At 47.6% G+C, this 21,978-nt stretch overlaps 1 pseudogene; it reads left to right on the top strand.

Moving 5' to 3' along the window:
• The first annotated feature begins 1,809 nt into the window (after nt 1–1,809).
• Nucleotides 1,810–17,915, top strand: LOC127330541 (anthocyanin regulatory R-S protein-like; annotated as a pseudogene).
• Nucleotides 17,916–21,978: the final 4,063 nt, after the last annotated feature.

Raw genomic sequence — 21,978 nt, 5'->3', positions numbered from 1 at the left:
ATTGACAGGATCATCGCGCTCGCGGAGCTCGTCGGCAATTGCCTGCAGACGAGGACAGTACACACACTGGAGCATCACCTTAAGCCTTGTTCCGAAGTTCATTATGGAGGTTGTTCATGCGGGCATCAACATTGTCTTAGAACAGGTGACAAAGGGCCGCCCAAATATCGGTGGCGATGTCGACTTCGCAAAAGAGGAGGTTGAAGATCTGAGTGGAGACTCGCATGTAAATTCATTGTAGGATAGTGAGATCGTACTTAACCCATTGGAAATCATGAGGCCGATGAATAGAACTTGCAGCGACATGGGAGCGGAGACTGCATCGGCCAAGATGAACGTTGAAGAGGTGGCGCCAAAGATATTTGTTGTGAGAGGCTAGATCTAAAGTAATGGGATAAAGGGGCTGACTTCGGCGATTGTGTCTGTGAAGGAAAGAGGATAGGCCATTGGGGAGCAAGGTAGGAGATGGAAGAGCAGGATTGGGTCGTGGCAGCGATGGTGGCGGCTTTCCTCTCGAAGTAGCTTAGTGGCAGTGGCGGTGGAGGGGTTGACAGAGTACCCATACGCTAGGATCAATAATGTGATACAATGTAAACTTGAATAGTCGGATAATTGATAGATTGATTGTTACGATATCCAAGAGTTTATACATGGGTACAAATGGACTAGGCTAGCCTTAACTTGCACTAGAAGTAATAGTCTAACAGGCACCAACATGGCTAGTGGTCGAGCTTCTCATGAGCGGCGCCACCAACACTAGCGGTGGACGCTGTGTGGTCGTCTCATCGGCACCGATAATGACCCTTGCCCCAAAGTCAAGCCACACGAGAACCAACCAAGGCCTGATTGCTTTTTATTTTTCTATTCAAGGACTTGATTGATTTTTTCGTACTCAAGGTTCCTTCCTCTGCAATGTAAATATCTTCTCAAATACATATGATTATATTCTTTTGCAAATGGTCTAATAAACATAATTAGTTATAATGGTTTTCTCACCATCTCAAACAGGAGGCTGATGCTTGACATGTTTGAAATCACAGAGGCTACCAAATAAGACTTTAACTTAGCACGGTTTAGCTCCTACAAGCTACCAAACACAACAATCTACCGAATCCAGCGGTATGCAGTCAGAATAGCTAGAGTCACCCTATATAAGGTGAGCTAGGTCACACGGGCTACCAAAGATACCCTTAGATGTACGTGTGGCAATGGTTCCTCATCGGCTGAAATATTATACTTCCTCCATCCATAAAACGATGTTGAACATCTATCCAAATTCGGATATATCTAGACACTCTTTAGCATATAGATACATCTAAATTTAAATAAATTTTTGACATTTTTTTTAGACAGAGGAAGTACTATATGATAAGGCTTTGGAGTCTGGATACATTTGTATATATCGTGGCTGCATCTTCCTCTGCAAAGACAGGATGACAATGGTGTAGTATGTGGAGAAGGCGCATGGTTGTTGGCATGCACCTAGCTTCTCAGCTGCTTGGTCTCGAAAGTTCAAGTAAAGTTCAACTCCCTCTTAGTTTGAACTGTTTCTAACCCTTCTTGGTTCGCTTGATAACTCTTGATTACTTTATATCCCCCTACTTTCTACTTTTGCTGCTCTTAATTGGTACTCTCGCTGAGAAATATGTCCAGAAGTTTCCTAGCACCATCTTGAACTAGAATGGATTAAGATGGTGCTCACTGGACAACACACAACCATAGCTTAGTTTCTTGATATATACTTTTCTCGCGGCCCTTTCCAGATCCACCTTCTGAATTTTGCATACATACGCAGGAAATAGTGTGGTGATGGCACTATCAGCTCCTCCGAGCCAGGAAGGACCCAGAGTAGCGCAGCCAGGGAAGCACTTCAGCAACCAGCTCGCTGCTACCGTGAAGAGCATCAACTGGACTGCCATATTCTGGTCCATTTCAAGCAGCTGCCCAGGCTTCGTTAGAGTTCTGACGTGGAAGGATGGGTTCTACAACGGCGAGATAAAGACGAGGAAGATCACCAATTCCAGAGACCTTGCCGTTTACCAGCTCGTCCTCCAGCGGAGCGAGCAGCTGAGGGAGCTCTACGAGTCGCTACTGTCCGGCGAGTGCGAGCACCAGGTGAGACGACCCGCCGCTTCGCTGTCGCCAGAGGATCTCGGGGACGCCGAGTGGTACTACACGGTGTGCATGACCTATGCCTTCAGGCCAGGCCACGGGTACGTATAGACTTGGCCCCTTCGACGACTCTGCTACAAATCCACAGTTCATGACAGTTACTCTGGCTACTGAAGATTCAAGTGCTTGTTATCAGGTTGCCTAGCAAAAGCTTTGCGAGCAATGAACATGTTTGGCTGTGCAACGCTCAGTTCGCGGACAGCAAAACCTTCCATCGCGCGCTCTTAGCAAAGGTATGTACTCGTTCACGTATGTTGTAAGTCTTCATCAAATCTTTCAATTGCCCGCAAAACAGAAACATATTTTCTTATCTAACACTATATTCCACTGCTTATTTTTGACCATGTTGTCTGCCGGTTAATTCAGACCGCCTCTATTCAGGTCAGTACGCTTCCTGCTTCGATTAGCACCGCTTGTACCTTGTTCAGACTTCTGACCCCAACTGCACGCCTGTCTTGACTTGCGTCACGCTTTCAGACAGTTGTTTGCATCCCCGTCGTAGGCGGTGTGCTTGAGCTGGGGACATGTGATCAGGTGAGTTCGTTGGAGTATGCATATGATGTTCACCTTTTTTTTAGTACTCCGTACATATTAGCTATTTAGCTCTCCCATCCCGAACACAGATTTGGGGCGCGTACCGGTATGTAGGGATGAAAATGAAGAGGAATTTTTTTTGACTTTTCCGCGGAATGAAAATACAGAAACAAAAACAGAAACAGAATTTTGCAAACGAAAATGAAAAAAAATCTTTTAGGTGGAAATGGAAACGAAACAACGTTTTTTGGCGGAATAGAGATGGAAACGGAATTTCCAGCTTTCGGCTGAAATGGAATTACCGTTTAGGTTTAATGTGCATGTTCCCGTCCAATAAATCCCATTGTGTCAAGTAATTCCTCCATACATTCTAGGAGGCTTCCATGGTTCGGTCTTCCCCTATTCCCTCGTATTAGGGAACAAGCTTGTTGATTCATTTGAATGTTTTTTTTTGCATGATTAAGGGATTTTCTTAGTCCTGGTGAATATCTTGGTTGATTCGTTTCCACAGCGTATTTAGAGCATCTCTGGTCGCGTTCCACGAAGTGTTCCCCAAAGAGATTTTGGGCACGCCGGATGTTTGACCGCTTCCAACCACATGTCCTATAGCCCTTTTCCATCCGGCACAGCCTAATACGTTGTCTGACACCCGAGCATGTTCATGCTAAATAGAGGACGTTGCGGGGGCTTCGGATGGCCAAAACCGCATCGCGAGGGGCGGGCCATCCCTGTCAGCGGCAGAGACTGCCGCGCGCCCGTCGTCTACCTCTGGCCAACATAAATTAATTTCCACGCAGCGACGTTGCAATTTCCCCAGATGCACAACGAGTCTCGTCGTGCCTTGTTGTCCGTACCGACGTTAATGTGTGTCACCGCCCCCTCGCCTGCCCCCGGCGTATAAAATGGAGTGCTCGTTCATCGTACCTCACACACAACCTGTTGACTGCCAAAACCCACCGGCGGGCAGCGGCCTGTCAACACAGTGTAGAGCCGGGAAGAGCCTAGAGCTGCGGCTGGCTGAGACCCCTCCGAGCGACGGCCCGCAATGCTCTTCTGGTCACACGCGGCGATGCGAAGTGCAAGGGCGTGCCACCTGACCTATACCTGGTCAGGAAGGTGATGGGGATGCCTCGCAGAGTGCCCGCATGGCATACACGTAAACATTAAATACGAGCCTCGATCGGCTCTCAGGTTATCCTGTGAATCGGCTCAAAGAGCCGATCCACCCATGATTCGTACGGGGTGCACGAATACTTGGCGATCCTGCTTGATCAAGATATAGCTAATGAGATCTACGACGATTTAGGGTTTTCACCGCATAATCGGATCATCCTACTCCAGGTTGGGCCTCGCGGCCACGCACGGTGCTCATAAGCCGATCCTAAACAAGGCCTAAAAACCAACATGGCGTTGATCCTCGGAACATCCTGTTTAGGACTTGCGAACGCCACCCTACGTGCCGCTGGATCCTCCCCCCCTTTGTAAGGCCTAACTATTGCAGATATTAAACTAATCCTTGCAGAACAAGGAGCAATCGTAACGGATCAGATCTACTAGATGATGAACAAGCAGGTGCCGCCCCACACCCGAGATAGGCGTGAGGCCGGCTAGACATGCAACGGCTGCACTACGTACGCAAGGTATACGAAGAGCGATGCTAACCCTAACACATCTATGATAACTACGTTGCTCGCCATCAAAGACGCTTCAAAGACGAGCAACGCATGAACAACGTGGAGCTTGTGCTGCCTAGATCGCAAGATGCGATCTAGGCAGCATGTCGCTTACCTGATTGAAACCCTCGAGATGAAGGAGTTGGCGATGCGCCGAGATTGGTTTGTTTTGGGTTGAACGTGAGTTGTTGTTTATTCCATAAATCCTAGATACATATTTATAGTCCAGGGGACTTTCTAACGTGGGAATATCCCACCGTGCACGATACAAACTCTAATCTTGATCTAGAACATAATCTACTATAATTAAAGATACACGGGCAAACTAGCCCAAATTCTCCGTGCAAGGCCGCTTCGTAGATCTTCCACGTGTAGTCTTCTAAGCCCATCTCTCTTACGGCCCACCTCTGGATTTGTCCAAAATCTGGTGATAACACATGCCCCCCTGGTTTTGGAAATAATTTTTCCAAAATCATTATGCTTTCCTTCGTCGGGTCATGTCGTGGCAGAGCAGAGTTGTTGCAGTATTTGTTATCATTATGCCCTGTCTTCCCAGCTTCTCTGCAAAATTCGATAGCTCCGGCGTCATCTCCTCGGAAACTGTAATGACATTAAATTTCCACCAGGCTTCTCATTATTTAACTGTGCCGATCAACTAGCTTTCTTCATCCCCTTCCTCCTGCTCCAGCCATCGGCACCCAAAAAAAACCCTCTTCTCCCCCAGCCATGTCTTCCTCTTCCTCCTCCTTCTCAAACCTTTTCCCCCCATTCTCGCCGAAGAAGAACGAGGACAAGCCTCATTCCGAGGTGAACCCCCTCCCCTCCGATAATGAGAAGAAAGAAGGAGAAGTAGCGAAGGCCAAGACCTTCCCCTCCGCCAAGCTCCCGCTGAAGAAGCGCTCCCGTATGTGGGCGGACAGCGAGGATGAAGATGACGACGAAGAAGAAGAAGAGGAGGAGGAAGATGAATCTTCCTCTTCCGCCGGGTACCCGCCAACCAAGCGCTTCCGCTCCCGGGGCAGACAATGAGGACGATGATGATGACGAGGAGGAAGAAGCTCCGGCCACGGGCTGGGGTAGCAGCGACGAGGAGCTCCCTGGGAGCAGCGCCGACGACAACGACGGCGGTGACGACGAGGACAGCGACGACTAGTAGAATAGGGCTAGTAGTAGTAGTGCGCTAGGTACTAGATCCCTCTTTTGAGAGCTAATCGGCTCTTTCTTGTAAAGCCGCTCCTCTGAATTAATGAAATTGTTCTTTTGATTCATCCTTCAATTGCCCCAATTTCATTCCTTCCGCCTGTCTTGTCAAGACCGATAGCAATGTATCGGATTTTTCTTTTGGACGCCCATGAAGCCGGACCCTCATGTCGATAAGCTCGTAGGCCAAGAACTTCTCAATTTCAGGCTGCGATTTGGTATCTGACCACAATTTTTCGCAATCCCTTAGCCGATGACTATTCATCGGCTATTTTGAGAATCTAGTCCCTTTCTTCCTCTTGCAGCGACCAGACGGTCCAAACTTGTAAAAACTGACGGCCTCCTACCCCGATTCAGAGGAGATCACAATGCGGGGGCCGCCGATGCGACTCCAATCGGCTTTCCAAAACAGAAAGCCACTCACCACCGCCCCCGAGTCTCGCCGAGGCGAGAACGGTAATGGATCAGCCGAATGTGCCGCCTACGCAGAAGTTAGCCGATTTCAACAAAATCGGCTCCCCAAAGCAGAGAACCTTCAGGTGAGCTGCCCCCCGGCTTCTTCGATCTACTTCGCGCCTTGTAGGTCAGATCGGCTCCTTCCCTGTGGTGGATCTGATGCAACCCATCCTTAACCTGATCTGTACATTACTCGCAAAAGGAAACCAGAGGTTCTTGAAGAGAAAACCGAAGTCATCAAGCCACTCAACTGAGGAGCTCTTCCATTAGAATCTCTCTTCGTGACTCACTTCCGCTCCATTGACCCTTTCTCGCTCATAACAAATGTTCCTCTTGAGTCGATGGCCACGTATCTGCATCGGCTAAACCTTTTTTTTTTTTTATTTGGCCGATTTTTAGAATGAATCGGCCCCCAATATTCCACTGCACGCATGTCTGCACATGTTTATCTGCATATGTCCATCTGACTATATGCCCCCGAGCCGAATACGCTAAATGACTGCAGATATCGGCTTTCATGGTTAGTCGTGCAATCGCACTTGCACATCGGCTTCGCAAAGATTCATGCCGACTTTCATCTCGCCGACGTGGCCGCTGCCCGATAGATCGTTGTCGACCATAAACGAATATGTGCGTAAGATAACTTTGGCCGATTGCTGTAATAGGCCTCCAAATTGCTTGTACGCTGAATGTTTTGGAATGTCCCTCCATAATTTTTTGGGGCCGATCACAAAGATCAGCCTCCCCGGTTTGCTCATTGGTTTAATCTTGCTACTCGGTTAGACCGGATAAAACCAACCCAACCTCTCGACTTGATGCGCCCGCCGTCGTCCACCTTGAGTGCATCGTATAATCGTGGAGCGCTAAGCTCTGTCGGCAAGACGAGCACCATGTTTGTGCACCCGATGTTTCATCATCGGCTTTCTTTTGCTTGGGACGCCACTCCATTCTCCGTGGACGACCCTCTTCATCCAGGGCTCGCTGAACCTTTGCAACGCATCAGGTCGTGCCTTCCTTAGCGTGTGCAAGTATAACCTTTCGGCTTCCTCCAGGCCGCGCAACCGCTGAACCCTACGTTTTTGTGAACGGCTGAGTCCGTCAGGGCACCACCTTGGACGGTGGTACCTGTCTTCTTCTTCTTCTTCTAGCCCCTCGTCTTCGGAATCCTCAAGATCTGCCCAACGAGTTGACTCAGCACGTTTGCTCTGTGGCGGGAGAGGCCCTAAGCGCTTGAACACAGACACGTTGGCTGCCTCCTTCTTCTTCTGGTTGCATTCTGGGCAATTGCCGATTGTGGGCAATCGGCTCATTCCTGAATCCCAGCAAAGTGTCCGAAGAAAGGGCAGTCCCAGTGTCTGGCGTTGTCATCTTGCTCCCTTGATGTGTCCGTGGCACGGCGCTCGTGCTCCTCCTCGTCGCGATCCCGCCGACGATGTCTTCTGGCTTCTCTAGCCAGACGATCTCCTTCATCATCATAGTTGGACCGTCGGCATTGGTCATACTGACTCACATATTTGTTGAGGAGGTGATCAGAGAGAGGTCGTTGATATCTTATATTCTTCACTTCTCCCTCTGTGACGTAGCGCTTGCCATCATGATGGAGCCGATCGCGTGGAGCGGCCTCCTCTCAGATCCTTGCTATGAGAGCAGCTGCCCTCATCTCCATCTTTGCCGAGTGGTTCCCGTGTCCTACCATGTTGATGCCGAATGTGGGACCTGGCTGGCAACCCTCGTGGTAGGTGACTTCCACCATGTTAACGGCGGGGAAGGGTTGGGTGTCGACCTTCATGGCGCATCGGTTGAAAATTAAACGCTCCTTCTCTATCGCCGCTTGGATGTGCCGACGCCACACCTGCAGTCATTGGTGGCATGGGAGAGCGAGTTGTGGAATTTGCAAGACGGCTTTCCGTTTAGCTCTTGCGCCGTGGGGAACTTGAGACCTTCAGGAATCGTCAATCAAGTTTCTCCTTGAGCAGGAGGTCGAAGATTTGTTCAGTCTTGGTCACGTCAAAATCAAATCCCCGGGCGGCCCTGGTGGCTTTACCCATTTGCGAGGACACGGGGGTTCCTCCCCGAGTCCACTCAGCCACTGCTACTTCTTGGTCTCCCGCAGAACTTCGTCTTCCTCTCGCATCGATCGTGACTACCGCACGCTTGAACTTGTCTTGGCACAGTCCGGTGGCGCCGTTCATATGCCGATAGTTTCGAACCATATGCGCCAACAGGGATAATCTGCTTGGGAGGCCATGTCCTTGAGCTGTGTTGCAAGGCCAGCCATCGCCAACTCGATCGTTTCCTTTTCAGCTTATACGAACCGAATAACATCGGTTCCTAAGATTCCCGAAGCGCCGGGTGTACTCGTCACCGTTTCTCCGCGCTTCGACGTAGTTGTGCTAGATCGGCAATGCTAGACTCGAAGCTTCTGAATGGTATTGCGTATGGAATTGTTCTTCCAATTGCTTCCAAGACCGGATGGAGTTTGTCGCAGAGAGGTGTACCATCCAAAAGCCGATCCCGTGAGGGACCGTGAAAAGAGCCTCACGCGTAGCTGATCCGACACCGGCCGGTCCTAGTTGCGCCAAATATCGGCCGACGTGCTCGATGGAGCTGGAGCCATCCGATCCACCGAATTTGGAGAAGTCGTGAGCCGATATTTAGGTGGCAGCGGGATCATCTCGTACTCGTCGAGGTACGGCTTGGAATAGCCGATTGCCCTTCTTTTCGGCACCATGCCGAACTGGTCTCTCAAGATGGTACTGATCTGATCCGTCAGGTGGCCGGCCGCAGAGTTGCACTCAAGATTCGCCGGGGTGGCGTACTTAGCCAGCCATGTCTGCCTTTTCCAGCTCGAGCCAACCGCAGAGCCGGGCTCGAGTTTCGTCGGGGTGGCGTACTTAGTTAGCCACGTCGCTTTTCAAGCTCGTCGCCGACGTTCCTCCCGTCTTCGCCGGAGTCCCCGATGTTGTGGCCTGGTTTGAGAGTGCCCAGCTGCCACAATCCGGCACATACGTGCACGCGTATCCTTGAGGGATCTCCTTGGGCGCCTCAGCCAAGAACCGGTAGTCACTAGGGTCACCACCAATCTTGTAGACGACGAATGCCGGTGTAGCCGGCACTTCGCCGGTGCCGCCAACGCATATGGCAGCGGTGGACGGGACCGGAGCGGCAACTCTCCTTGATGCGTCCCGAGAGCTGGTCCCGACGGCGAGTACCGGTGGCTCATGATCTCTGGATCACGCGCAGAGCGAGACGCTCCAACACGTTGACCAAGTTTTCGAGTGGCGGTGTAGTGAGTGAGCCACCAAGTAGTTGATCTCCTGCCGTAGGCCCCGGTGCGTTCCTCCGACGGGGCAGAGAGATCTATCCCATCGAGTGCACCTTGCGGTGAGAATCCCTTCCATCGATGCCATGGGAACGGGTTCTCGAAAAGAGCCGATGAGGTCGGCTTCGAGGGTGACCTTGATCTCGTCAGTATCTCTTCTTGAGCTCGTCGGGCAGCTCCTCGTAGGTGACCGGCGTGCGGCCCGCCGCCATCTCGATGTAGATGGCGATGTGGTTGATGTAGACGAGTGTCCCACCGGCGTGCTGTAATGTGTTGATCGCCAAAACCCACCGGCGGGCAGCGGCCTGTCAACACAAGTGTAGAGCCGGGAAGAGCCTAGAGCTGCGGCTGGCTGAGACCCCTCCGAGCGACGGCCCGCAATGCTCTTCTCGTCACACGCGGCGATGCGAAGTGCAGGGCGTGCCACCTGACCTATACCTGGTCAGAAGGTGATGGGGATGCCTCGCTTAGTTCCTGCATGGCATACACGTAAACATTAAATACGAGCCTCGATCGGCTCTCAGGTTATCCTGTGAATCGGCTCAAAGAGCCGATCCACCCATGATTCGTACGGGGTGCACGAATACTTGGCGATCCTGCTTGATCAAGATATAGCTAATGAGATCTACGACGATTTAGGGTTTTCACCGCATAATCGGATCATCCTACTCCAGGTTGGGCCTCGCGGCCACGCACGGTGCTCATAAGCCGATCCTAAACAAGGCCTAAAAACCAACATGGCGTTGATCCTCGGAACATCCTGTTTAGGACTTGCGAACGCCACCCTACGTGCCGCTGGATCCTCCCCCCCTTTGTAAGGCCTAACTATTGCAGATATTAAACTAATCCTTGCAGAACAAGGAGCAATCGTAACGGATCAGATCTACTAGATGATGAACAAGCAGGGTGCCGCCCCCACACCTGAGATAGGCGTGAGGGCGGCTAGACATGCAAGGGCTGCACTACGTAAGCATGTTATACGAAGAGCTATGCTAACCCTAACACATCTATGATAACTACGTTGCTCGCCATCAAAGACGCTTCAGTACGAGCAACGCATGAACAACGTGGAGCTTGTGCTGCCTAGATCGCAAGATGCGATCTAGGCAGCATGTCGCTTACCTGATTGAAACCCTCGAGATGAAGGAGTTGGCGATGCGCCGAGATTGGTTTGTTTTGGGTTGAACGTGAGTTGTTGTTTATTCCATAAATCCTAGATACATATTTATAGTCCAGGGGACTTTCTAACGTGGGAATATCCCACCGTGCACGATACAAACTCTAATCTTGATCTAGAACATAATCTACTATAATTAAAGATACACGGGCAAACTAGCCCAAATTCTCCGTGCAAGGCCGCTTCAGAGATCTTCCACGTGTAGTCTTCTAAGCCCATCTCTCTTACGGCCCACCTCTGGATTTGTCCAAAATCTGGTGATAACACAACCATAGCGCCAAGCATCCACAACCCTAGCCGCTGCCACCCAACTTTCTCAGCACGCGCTCCATGGCGGGTTCAACTGGTTGTGGCCATGGCAGGGGCAGGGCGGTCGTGTTGCCTACTCGTTGTCGCCTGAGGAAGAGGAGTGCGCCCACGACAAATACTTTGAGTTTGTCGTCCTCATCAACGATGACCCTTTCGGCAAGAAGAAGCTCCAAGACAAGTTCACTGAGTTTCTCGTCTGCGGGAAGCTGGCCGAGATGACCCTGCGGGAAGCAAAACGCGGCTTCTACCGGTGGACCGTGGAGGTCTTGTTCGATGAGAAGGCAAGATGTACCTCCACACCGGCTGGAAGAAGTTCGCCCGCCACCACGACGTTGAGGTCAGCTACTTGATGAACTTCTACGAAGGCGACGACGAGATGAGCGTCAAGGACGAGTCTTGTCGTATCCACTACTACGACAACGTCAACGAAGAAAACGAGGGCCATCACGACCTCTAGTCTAGGTTTTTATGCCCTCTCTTGGTGTTTGCCAAGGTTTCTGGATGTTCTTCGTTGGTCGTTTCAATGGTTTTTTCATGTAAAAACGATGAAGCATCTCTAAAATTATGAATAAAGTCCTAATTTTAGATAAAAAGTGTTTGAAAGTCGTGTTTGGGGGACGTGGCTGGAGAGAGACTCCCCAAAGCACGGCACCAAGGTGCAGCGTCCCCCCAAAACGACCGATCCGGCGCTTTTGGCGGATGCGGTTTGGGGGATGCGACTAGAGATACACATAGTACATATATGCTTCCTGCAATATCTATTTCTATTTTTGTTTCAAGGATTCTATTTCATTATTGTTTTCGCATAAAAACATAAAAAATAAATGTGGCACCACACTCTGTTCCGTCCTTATTCGCTCCGTTTTCATCCTTACCGACAGATACCAAGGTATCTTGTCCGTTGGCAGGTGATCAGAGAATATGAAACATAATAATTGAATAGCATGGTGATCAGAGAATAGGAAACATAATTGAATAGCATGTCACCGCGGAATAACTAGCTACAAGACAAATAAGAGACTCCACCGCATCTACAACTAGTGCCACTCTGTTTTGCATATAAGAGTATAAGATAACTTTTCTATTGATTTATTGTTTCCAACAATTTTTCAATTGCATTGTCATTGTTTTTGTTTCAGATTTTGAATACACACACACCCTGCCATCCTAACACCCGCTAATTTCAAATAAAAATTTCATAGTTTTGCTCCATGTATTTTGTATGAAAAGTCGGATTGAATAAACAACCTTTTGTGTTCTGTATGAGAAAAATAACCAAGAGGGAGCAATTAGTAGTACAAGGGAATATGAGAAATATAAAAAATCAATAGAAAACAACTGTAGAAAAATCAATTAGTAGTACCGTGGAGGTTTCAAACTGGGCTTTCGTCCAGCACACCTGAGAGCTTTAGTCCCGATTTAAAAATGAATCAGAACTACTGGGGGGCATTGGTCCCGGTTCAACCTAGAAAGTTTTTAGTCCCGGTCCGTTTGAAACCTTTAGTTCGGGTTGGTATTACCAACCGACACTAAAGGGGTGGCGGCAGACCGCCTCCGAGGCAAAAGCCTTTAGTCCCGTTTGGTACCAACCGGGACTAAAGGCTTTCTAGTTTTTTTTGGCTCCCCACGCACCTCCACACCCCCCCTCCCCCTCCCCCCACGGATTGCCTTTTTTAGCTCTGTAAAATACAAAAGAATATGATAGAAAATTCAAAAAAATAAAATCTTTTGAGATCCTTTATGTTACGCAACCTACTGTTAGGGGAAATTAATAATTTGAATTTCAACTTTTCCCCCATAAAAAGCTTAGAAAAAGGTAAACCGACTTTTATAGTTGCATACGAAATCGGAAAAAAACATATAATATATCGAAATGATCGCGGGAAAAAGTTACATCCGAATTCTAGGGTTTAGCCGGTTAGCCAATTTTTAGATTCTCAAAAAAATTAGATTATTATTACATCTTTACTTTTGTTTATTAAAAGAATTATTTGGAATTCAAACAATAAAGAAGCGTGACATTGACCAACATGTTAATATGATTGATATGATACTAGTAGCAACAACATGCGTGCGAAGCACTTAGAAGCGGGATGGGAAGGAACTTGGAAGTTAAGCGTGCTAGTGCTGAGTAGTGGGAGGATGGGTAACCGAGCGGAAAGTTTAACCACGGGTAAGTAATTTGACTAGAGATTAAGTGTAGTTAGAGACTAAACTTGTCAAATAAATGAAATACTAGAAATTCTGAAAAAAATAGAAAAAAGAGAGAGTGAAAAATAATTAGAAAAACAAATGGATAAAAAATAACGAAATATCTTTTAGTCCCGGCTGGTGTTACAAACCGGGACTAAAGGTCATTCGCCTAGCAGCCCACGTGGCGGGAGCTTTTGTCCCAGTTTGTTTTACAAATGAAACTAAAGGGGGGGGGCATTTAGTCCCAGATAACTAGTCCCGGTAGCAAAATCGGGACTAAAGGCCCTTATCAACCGTTACTAAGAGAATCTCCAGTCGCGTCCCCCAAACCGTCCCCCAAAGGTATTTGGGGCGCGCCGGACAAAAAAACGTTCCCAGCCGCGGGCCCCAAAGGACTTTTTTGTCCGGCGCGGCCCAGTACGGTGTCCGCGCCCCGAGCCCGTCCCCGCTACACAGGGGATGCTTCGGGCACGCCGGACACAACGAAATATGAGGCGAGGAGGCACGGGCCCGACGCGTCAACGGCTCGAACGCTCAACCGCCGCCTACGTAGCGACTGTGCAGTTACCGGGAAGCGGAACCGTCGCATTGGCAACCGCGTCGACCGATGCGCGAACCGCCGGAATGGAGCGCGGACTCCTCGGGAGAGCAACTGCTGCTCTCTTCGACTTATGTGCCGCCTCATCCGTGCTCAATAATACCCGTACGTATAGGTGCTTTCAGATCTTCAACCGGCCGCCATTCATCCAAGCTTCCATCGCCTCCAGCGACGATGAGCTACATCTCCGAGCTTCCTTCCGACACCTCCAGCGAGGGCAAGCCTGCTGGATTGTGCAATTGGTGGGACAGAGCCCGGACGCCCAGCAGCGGCGACGATTCCCTGCCGTCAGTTGACAACGCGGAGAAATGGCTGGGCGTGGAGGAGGACGCGGAGGAGGAAGGGTCAGAGGAGGCGGCGGCGGCCTGTGCGAAGGCGGAGGCGGACGCGAAGCGAAGGCCAAGGCCAAGGCCAAGGCGCAGCTGGCGAGCACCGGCGACAATGAGGAGGACACTAGTTCCTCCGACGCGTCGGCCGACACCGCCTCTTCCGAAGAGGTGACGAGCAGGAAGCGTCACCGTGATGACGACGACGAGGCGGGGCGATCATCGAAGAAGAAGAAGTAGTAGTTAAAAATAATTTATATGTAATTTAATTATGTTTTTTCGAAGTTTTATATGTAATTTGTCTATGTTGAACCTATTTGAATATTAGTAAAGAGTTTTATTCTATCTATTTAAATTATTTTAATATTTGGGGCCAGCGTTTGGGGGACGCGGCCGGGGAGCGACGTCCCCCAAACGCGGCACGAACGAAACACGCCTCCCAAACGCTCAATCCGGCACCGTTTGCTGGATGAAGGCCATTTTTCAACTAGTGTATGAGTTCCGATGTCTTTTGTCTTGTTCTTTTGTCTCTTTGTAGATGCTGCACAGGTTCTGATTATAGAAAGGACAGAGATCGGAAATTGATCAAGTGTTAACAACACAAATCCCCAAAGATATTAACTGGACTGCCAAAGTTAAACGATTTTTCTTTCAAGATCAAGTCGAACGATCTTAGGGCAGCTATGTGGCTGCATGGTGCCTCTCAAAACGTGTAAACTAAACTATGCATGGCGGAGACGGCACAAAGGGGGCCGGCCCTGGATGGCGGTGACGGCGTCGACCTGGTGGCAGGTGGCGGGCGTCAGGGGCGATGGAGGTGCTTGGAAGCCGGCGATGGTGTCGCCGGTGGAGGGTTGGGTTGGCCAGCCCGGGATGGTCGCCGACGTGGGGGTCCGACCTGAATAAAGGCGGCGGTCCTAGGGCCTCTCTTGCGTGAAGAGGAGGACCTACCGGAGGCCTGGACTCGTGATCTGGCCGGAGGGTTGAGTTCTGGAAGGCTCCGCCGGCGAATGCAACAGCGCTTTACCTGGAGTTTGCTGGATCGGAGGTATTCGGTCGTGCGCGCCCATGCGTTTATTCCGACCGTTTGGTTCTGGAGGGAGCGGCGCGAAGCTCTTTTTATGTGTTGACATCAAGTGACTATGGATCCATGATAAAAGTCGGAAGAAGAGAATTTCTTAAAGGTCGGAGGGGAGGACTAACTAAGGGAGGTTCAAGTCTTCGCGCTGTTGAGGGGCTTGCTTGGTGTCCCGGCTGCACAGCAGCGGTTTGGAAGTGGGGGCGGCAACACAGGTGAAGCGCAGAGTCCTACCTTTCAGGGTGAAAACCCAAGGTCTGACCTTAACTGGTTGTGCCTGGCAGTGACCTTGGTGGAGGCATTGTTTTGAGAGCGGGGACTATCTTCAGGGTGAAAACCTAAGATCTTTGATCGGGCGACGACGGTGTTTCAGCATTGTTCCCTTCTTGAAGGCGTCGTTTTTTGGAGAGTCTGTAATTCAGGTGTTGTCATGGTGGTGGATGTATTGCTGTTGTTAGGTCCAAGATACTGTAGCGGGACTTTTGTTTCTTAGTTTTCTTTTCATTTTTTTGGCTGTGTGCATCCGTAGTGCCATTAGGGTGGTGCGTTGTTGCAGAAGCTGGGTGTAATTGGTATCTTCTTGATATTAATATATTCCCTTTATCGAAAAATGCATGGCGGAAAACTAGGATCTCCCTCTTTCATTTTATCAGATGTACTCCTTCCGTTTAAAACTAGACGTCTCACTTTAGTATTTATTTTTAGGTAAACGTATTTATTTTTTGACACACTGTAGATACAGATTATACTTCACATGAACAATGATCATTAATTGGCCGACGGTAGGTACTCCTCAAATCAACAAGGTAAAAGCAACTCTTGTTGGCTTCCTTCCTTGTGGGCGATTGACCAAGCACTTGGACCTGATCTTAAGGACGACATTACATAGGCTAGTTGGCCTGAAGTCCTTGAGCTACTCTGGATGTTCTTTTTTCGGGATAAGAACATGCTTTCAGTATGTAATACAATAATATATAGATAGCCGTTTCAAAAAAAAAAATATATATAGATAGATTTCAAAAGTTGATATGGTGCATTTTTGGTTTAGCAGTATTTGATTTTACTTGACTGCAATTTAAAATGTTGCAAAAAATGAAAGAAGCTAAAGCAAAGAAAAAACTCTACGAGGATTAATTAAGACAAGCTATTGAAGTAGTAGGAGTGTATACTTTTTTTTTCTGTCATTCCTTGGACACTCGTGAAAATCGAGATAATTGCCAAAAATCCACAATTGGCATAAAAGTAAACGTTGACCAACGGGGGAATGATTCCTTCCTTGGCTATACGTTGTTTGGTAGAAATGAGACTCTCCCCGCGGATGGACGCTAGGATGATAACCCGATTAAAGTTCGCCCCTCCCGCGAAATCACCGCGTGATGGGGATTCGAACCCGGGTGGCCACATATTGCATAAAAGTAACAGCCATGTAGAAAAAAACTGGCCACATATTGCATAAAATGATATGTGTTCGACACATTAATTTGCCCCAATTATGGTGATTTTTTTCTAATTATCTCGTTAAAATCAAATCCAGTAAAGTGCTATGTGGTTAATTCCTTCGAAACATAAAAAAACGAAATGCTACTATTTGATAGGTTTTGGAGAACATGGATATGGTGAACCGGATCGGCACATCTTTCTGCGAGATACAGTTTCCAACATACTGGGAGTCGTCGGAGCCGAGATCCAGCCCATCAGAAAACGGAACTGTGGAAGAAGACGACATGGAGTTCGATCACAACGGTGCCGAGGGGATGATCGCCGCGGATATTGAGTGCCTGTCCGACGGCAGCATCGAGCAGATCATGAAGGAGATCGATGTGTCCTACGGCCTCAGGAAGGAGTTGGACGTGCGCTCTCTCGAGGATAACTGGATAATGGGTGCGTGCTTAGAAGCCATATCTGCTTCCCCGGAAGCGGCGCCGGCGCCGGACTCAGACGGGCTCACTGATGGTGTTGCAAATTTACGTGGATCCATTAAATCCTCTAGCTCGTCGTGCTTTACGGCTTGGAAGAGATCATCGGACTCGTCGGTTGCCGGGGAATCGCAAAAGTTGCTGAAAAAAGCTGTTGCCGGCGGTGCATGGGCGGATAATGCTGGCGGCAGCACGGCGAGAGGTCAAGGAAAGTAACGTGAAGGGGCATGTCATGTCGGAGAGAAGGCGAAGGGAGAAGCTCAACAAGCTGTTCGTGATCCTCAAGTCATCGGTCCCGTCCATTCACAAGGTAACGCGCCATTCTGAGTTTTGAACGTTTTTTTTTCCCTTTATGCATAGACACTTAGATAGACATGTTTCATGTCTGGACTGTTAGCTGTTGCAGGTGGACAAAGCATCCATCATAGCAGAGACAATAGCCTATCTGAAAGAGCTGGAGCGAAGGATAGAAGAGCTAGAATCCAGCAGGGCACCCAGCACAAGACCGACAGAGACGACAAGCAGGCGGCGCCATGGCATGGCCGGGAAGGAGGTGTCTGCAGGATCCAAGAGGAAGGCGTCGGAGCCCTGCGAGTCCAACGATGGACCGGTCAATGTCGTCGCCGTCGCCGTCACCGACAAGGAGGTGCTCCTGGAAGTGCAGTGCCGGTGGAAGCAGCTGCTGATGACACGAGTGTTCGACGCGTTGAAGGCCCTCAGCCTGGACGTTCTCTCCGTACAGTCATCGACACCGGATGGTCTTCTTGCTCTGAAGATACGAGCTCAGGTCTGGCAATGGAAATGCATGCAGCGTTAGGGCAAAGGGAATGGTAGCATACTAAATTACTAATATACATACTTTGGTGAATTTTTGCAGTACGCCGGTTCTGCCGCAGTGGCACCAGCTGGGATGATCAGCGAAGCGCTTCAGAGAGCTGCGTTGAAGGGTGTTGCAGAATGAAAACAGAGACACTAGTAGCAAGGTGTATTTGTTCGTAGTTTGTTCACAATGACGGCTGTGCTTTCCAGATGTGACAAAATAATCGGACGATGTAATAACAATGTACTAATGTTTCGTGCCCAACCCATTAGTCCCCAAATACTTTGACCCGGGACTAATGGGGTTTTTAGTCCCGGTTCTGCTGGTGAACCGAGACTAATGCTCGGGCAACCGGTACTAAAGGGTTACGGTGGGCTGCGGCCTTTTTTAACACTGTAAAATAGAAAATAAAATGATAGACAATTCAAAAAATAAAATGTTTTCAGATTCTTGTATGTTATGCAACCTACTATTAGGGAAAATTAACAAATTTGAATTTTCACTTTTTTGCAAAAAAGGTTTGAAAAATGGTAAAACCGCATTAACTTTTGCATACGACATCGAAAAAAAAAACGTATAATATATCAAAATAATCGTGGGAAAGAGTTACATCCGAATTATCCAGGGTTTACCCGGTTAGTCAAATTTTAGATTCTCAAAATTCCAAATAAAAATACGAAAGCAGGAAGATTTTAGTTTTTGCTATAAATTACGGATTTTATATATTTTTTATTTTTTTAATTGCATCATGCATAAAGATTACTATCATTTTAACCCAATTTTTACATTTTCAAAATTTTAGGTTTTAGGTTTCGCAAAAAAATTTAATTAATTAAAAAATATAAATTAAAAAGTTAATGTTTATTTATTTATTCAAGATTATTATTACATCATTACTTTTGTTTATTAAAAACATTATTTGAAATTCAAACAATAAAAAAATATGACATCGATCAACATGTTAATAGGATTGATATGATACTACTATCACATACATGCGCGCGAAGCACTTGGATGCGAAACAAAATGAAACTCGGAAATTAAGCGTGCTAGTGCTAGAGTAGTGGGAGGATGGGTGACCGAGCGAGAAGTTTGACCACGAATATGTAATTTGACTAGAGATAAGTGTAGTTAGAGATAGAGACTAAAGTATGCAAATAACTGAAAAAATAGAAAAAAAAGTTGAGTGAAAAAAATTAGAAAAAATAAAATTAGAAAAAATTCACCTGGGGACATTTTTCGTCCCGACGGACGGAACCCACGTAGATGGACCTTTAGTCTCGGTTCGTAAGCAACCAGGACTAAAGGGAGGGGGGGCTTTAGTCCCGGTTGCACAACCGGGACTAAAGCCCGTTGTGAACCGGGACTAAAAGCTCTTTTTCTACTAGTGCCGGTAGATAACATGCAAAAGAGAACAATTTTTATCATGAAAAATTTCTACATAGTCATAGCGACCAAATAATGGCATGCATTCTCGAAAATATTAATATGAAGAATATACACACTACATTTGGTATGTGCACCAACACCATATACATACCTAATCAACGCATTGAACATGTTGTTGCTTTCGACATATCATTGTACTCCAGCTGGCTGGTTGATGGCTTTGTTAATTTAAAATCGATTTTTTGAGATTTATGTCCACGAAGATGCACGCAACTAAATATGTTATTATATTTATTGGTAAGGTTGGATTGCTGATGGTGTATCCAGCATGACACCGGGACTGTCGGAACTAAAGCTAGGAGTTTTTTTTTTGCGAGAATATCTAGGAGTTGTGATGAGTTGACAAGTAGTAATGTCATTGGTATAGCCCGGCAAAAGAAGGAGTTCCGCCGTTGTGGTGATATATATTTCAGAAAATGGTGAGAGGGGGTGATGCATTTAGAAAATCCCCATGGCAGAACTCGGAGAACGATCTACACAGATCTGGACCTTGGGAAACAACGGTCGATCGATAATAGCACTAACTCTTGTTTGTGACTGATTTTGGTTATCTCTTTATTCTCAAATGCTTTCTTGAGAGGGGGTTTAATTCCTCTATTGTGGTGGTCTGTATGAGGCTGAAAGCGAAGGCTATTTCTTGGCAGTTATATACCCTGCGATATTTACACCGTCGGAGTTTAGGATTGATCCGAAAAACAGGTAAGTAGCTAAGAGATAGAGTACACTTGACTTCATTTATTTTTGGAGTTCTGACTATTGGCTCGAGTCCTACATCTTCATTTGGAGAGGCTATGCACTCATACACCTAGGTTCAACTGATCTCGGCTATCGTCAACCGAGCTCTATTGTTCGTTAGCGTAAGAACTTTGGCTATGCCCGATCACTATATATAGATCATCGACATGTGATCTCCAAACATCTTTGCAGCCAATCCACACCTCGGATGCTCACGGGTACCTCGTCCTTCCACACCTTGGAAACTCGCATGTTGATGCCTAACCATCTAGCAGAAACCAATCTCCAAGACTAAAAAAAACTTGATCATGTTGGCTGCAACCTGTTCTTGTTTGGTGTTCAACCAAACCAAATGAACATCTTCCCTCCAATGGATGGACCTAGATTTTTGAGGGAAAAAGGGTGAACTCAAAGGTACTATGTGGATTCCAACAATCCTGCCCAAACATGCACAATATCGACTCGGAAATGCACAACTACATGACATGCGTATTGAAACACGCACATAATGTAAGTGGAATTAACACAAGTAGTAACATTACAACAAATTCATAATAGAGCCAACAAGAAACATATATACAACAACTCGAACGAGTCAAGAATACAAAAAGTTACATACAAAGATACAATTCACAAAGAAAGAAAACAAAGCGTCGAAGTACGGAAAAAAATACAAATGAAACCAAGAGTCCAGAAGATAATCAAGTAACGTCCATAATCCTACCTATACCAAGCTGAAGAGTAATGTGCTAACCTCGTTGAGCTCGTACCTGTCAAAAAGAAATCAAGCTAACAGTTGCCAACAAAAGAGAGAAAACAGAGCTAAGTACGAAGACGCATACTAAGCGAGACTAGAATTCAACCACGCTCGCCTACATGCTATTATGATGGATTTAACGCGATGACTCATAACTTGCATTAAAACCTTTTGGAGTACTCCATGAAGCTGAGTACTCGATACGACCTTATTTCCCAACTCCTAAGGCTTCTCATAGTGGGGAGTAACATAAGGTGGTGTCATGCATAAGTTACTAGTCCATGTTACTACCTTCATAGTGGAAAGTAACTTAGAGATGATATCATGTAAAGTCTCATTTATTAGTTTGTAGACTCATTTTATCTTGGGGTGTGTGATGTTATGGTAACATAGCTAGTTACCACCTCCCTCTCTTTCTTCATTTATTGCTATGCCATGTCACCAAAACACCTTGAAGTGTGTGATGTTACTACCTAAATTACTCCCACTATGAGCAGTCTAACTTCCTCGTAGTTTTTTTTTTGCAGATCCTGATTGGAGTGGTTTTGATTGGTGAACTTTTATTGGGGTGCGCATGTTTTAGTTTTGACCATGTTCGAGATGGGTCGTTGTTCATGACCTTTCTGCTCCAAACTACACACCTTGGACCTACAAAGACCGAGAAGTAAAAAGGGAATTGAGCTTAGCTCGACTGGTTATGGGAGTGGATGTATAAACTCAGAACCTGAGTTTAAATCCCCGTGGATGCGAATTTAGGATCGTATTTATACTTGACGCCTAGTCTGGACATGGTACTCATGCAATTTATCTTGAGGACTATGCTTTAATCTTTATCAAGATTAAAAATCTTAGTACTCACGCTTAATGGTTGTGTGTATCCCTGGTTGGTGTAGAGGTCGGAAAGTGAAATTCTCCACATTTTTAAGCTCCCTCCCGTGGTGCTCGGCCCGTCGTCCTATGGCGGTGCGGTGGTGGGGTACGGAGACGGTCGTCAGTTAAGCGGCGGCCCTCGATGGATGCTATCGGCGGAGGCCTCTGGTTGCTGTCGGCGAAGGTGCGGCTAGGGCCCGATGTAGGCCTAGATGGGCTTGGCGGCCCGAGGTTTCGCGGCTATCAAGGGCTGTTGTGTAGCCTGCTTGCTCTCGCCCACATCCCGGGGTCGTTTATTCTGCCGGCTTCGGTGTGACGGCAGCCAGGATGGCTGGTTGCGTGGGGCCTCGGCCTGAATAAAGGTGGTGGTCCTATGGTTCCTCTCGCGCGAAG

Source organism: Lolium perenne, chromosome 2, assembly GCF_019359855.2.
Source record: "Lolium perenne isolate Kyuss_39 chromosome 2, Kyuss_2.0, whole genome shotgun sequence".
NCBI classification, from domain to species: domain Eukaryota; kingdom Viridiplantae; phylum Streptophyta; class Magnoliopsida; order Poales; family Poaceae; genus Lolium; species Lolium perenne.
This window is presented reverse-complemented; position numbering and strand designations above follow the sequence as displayed.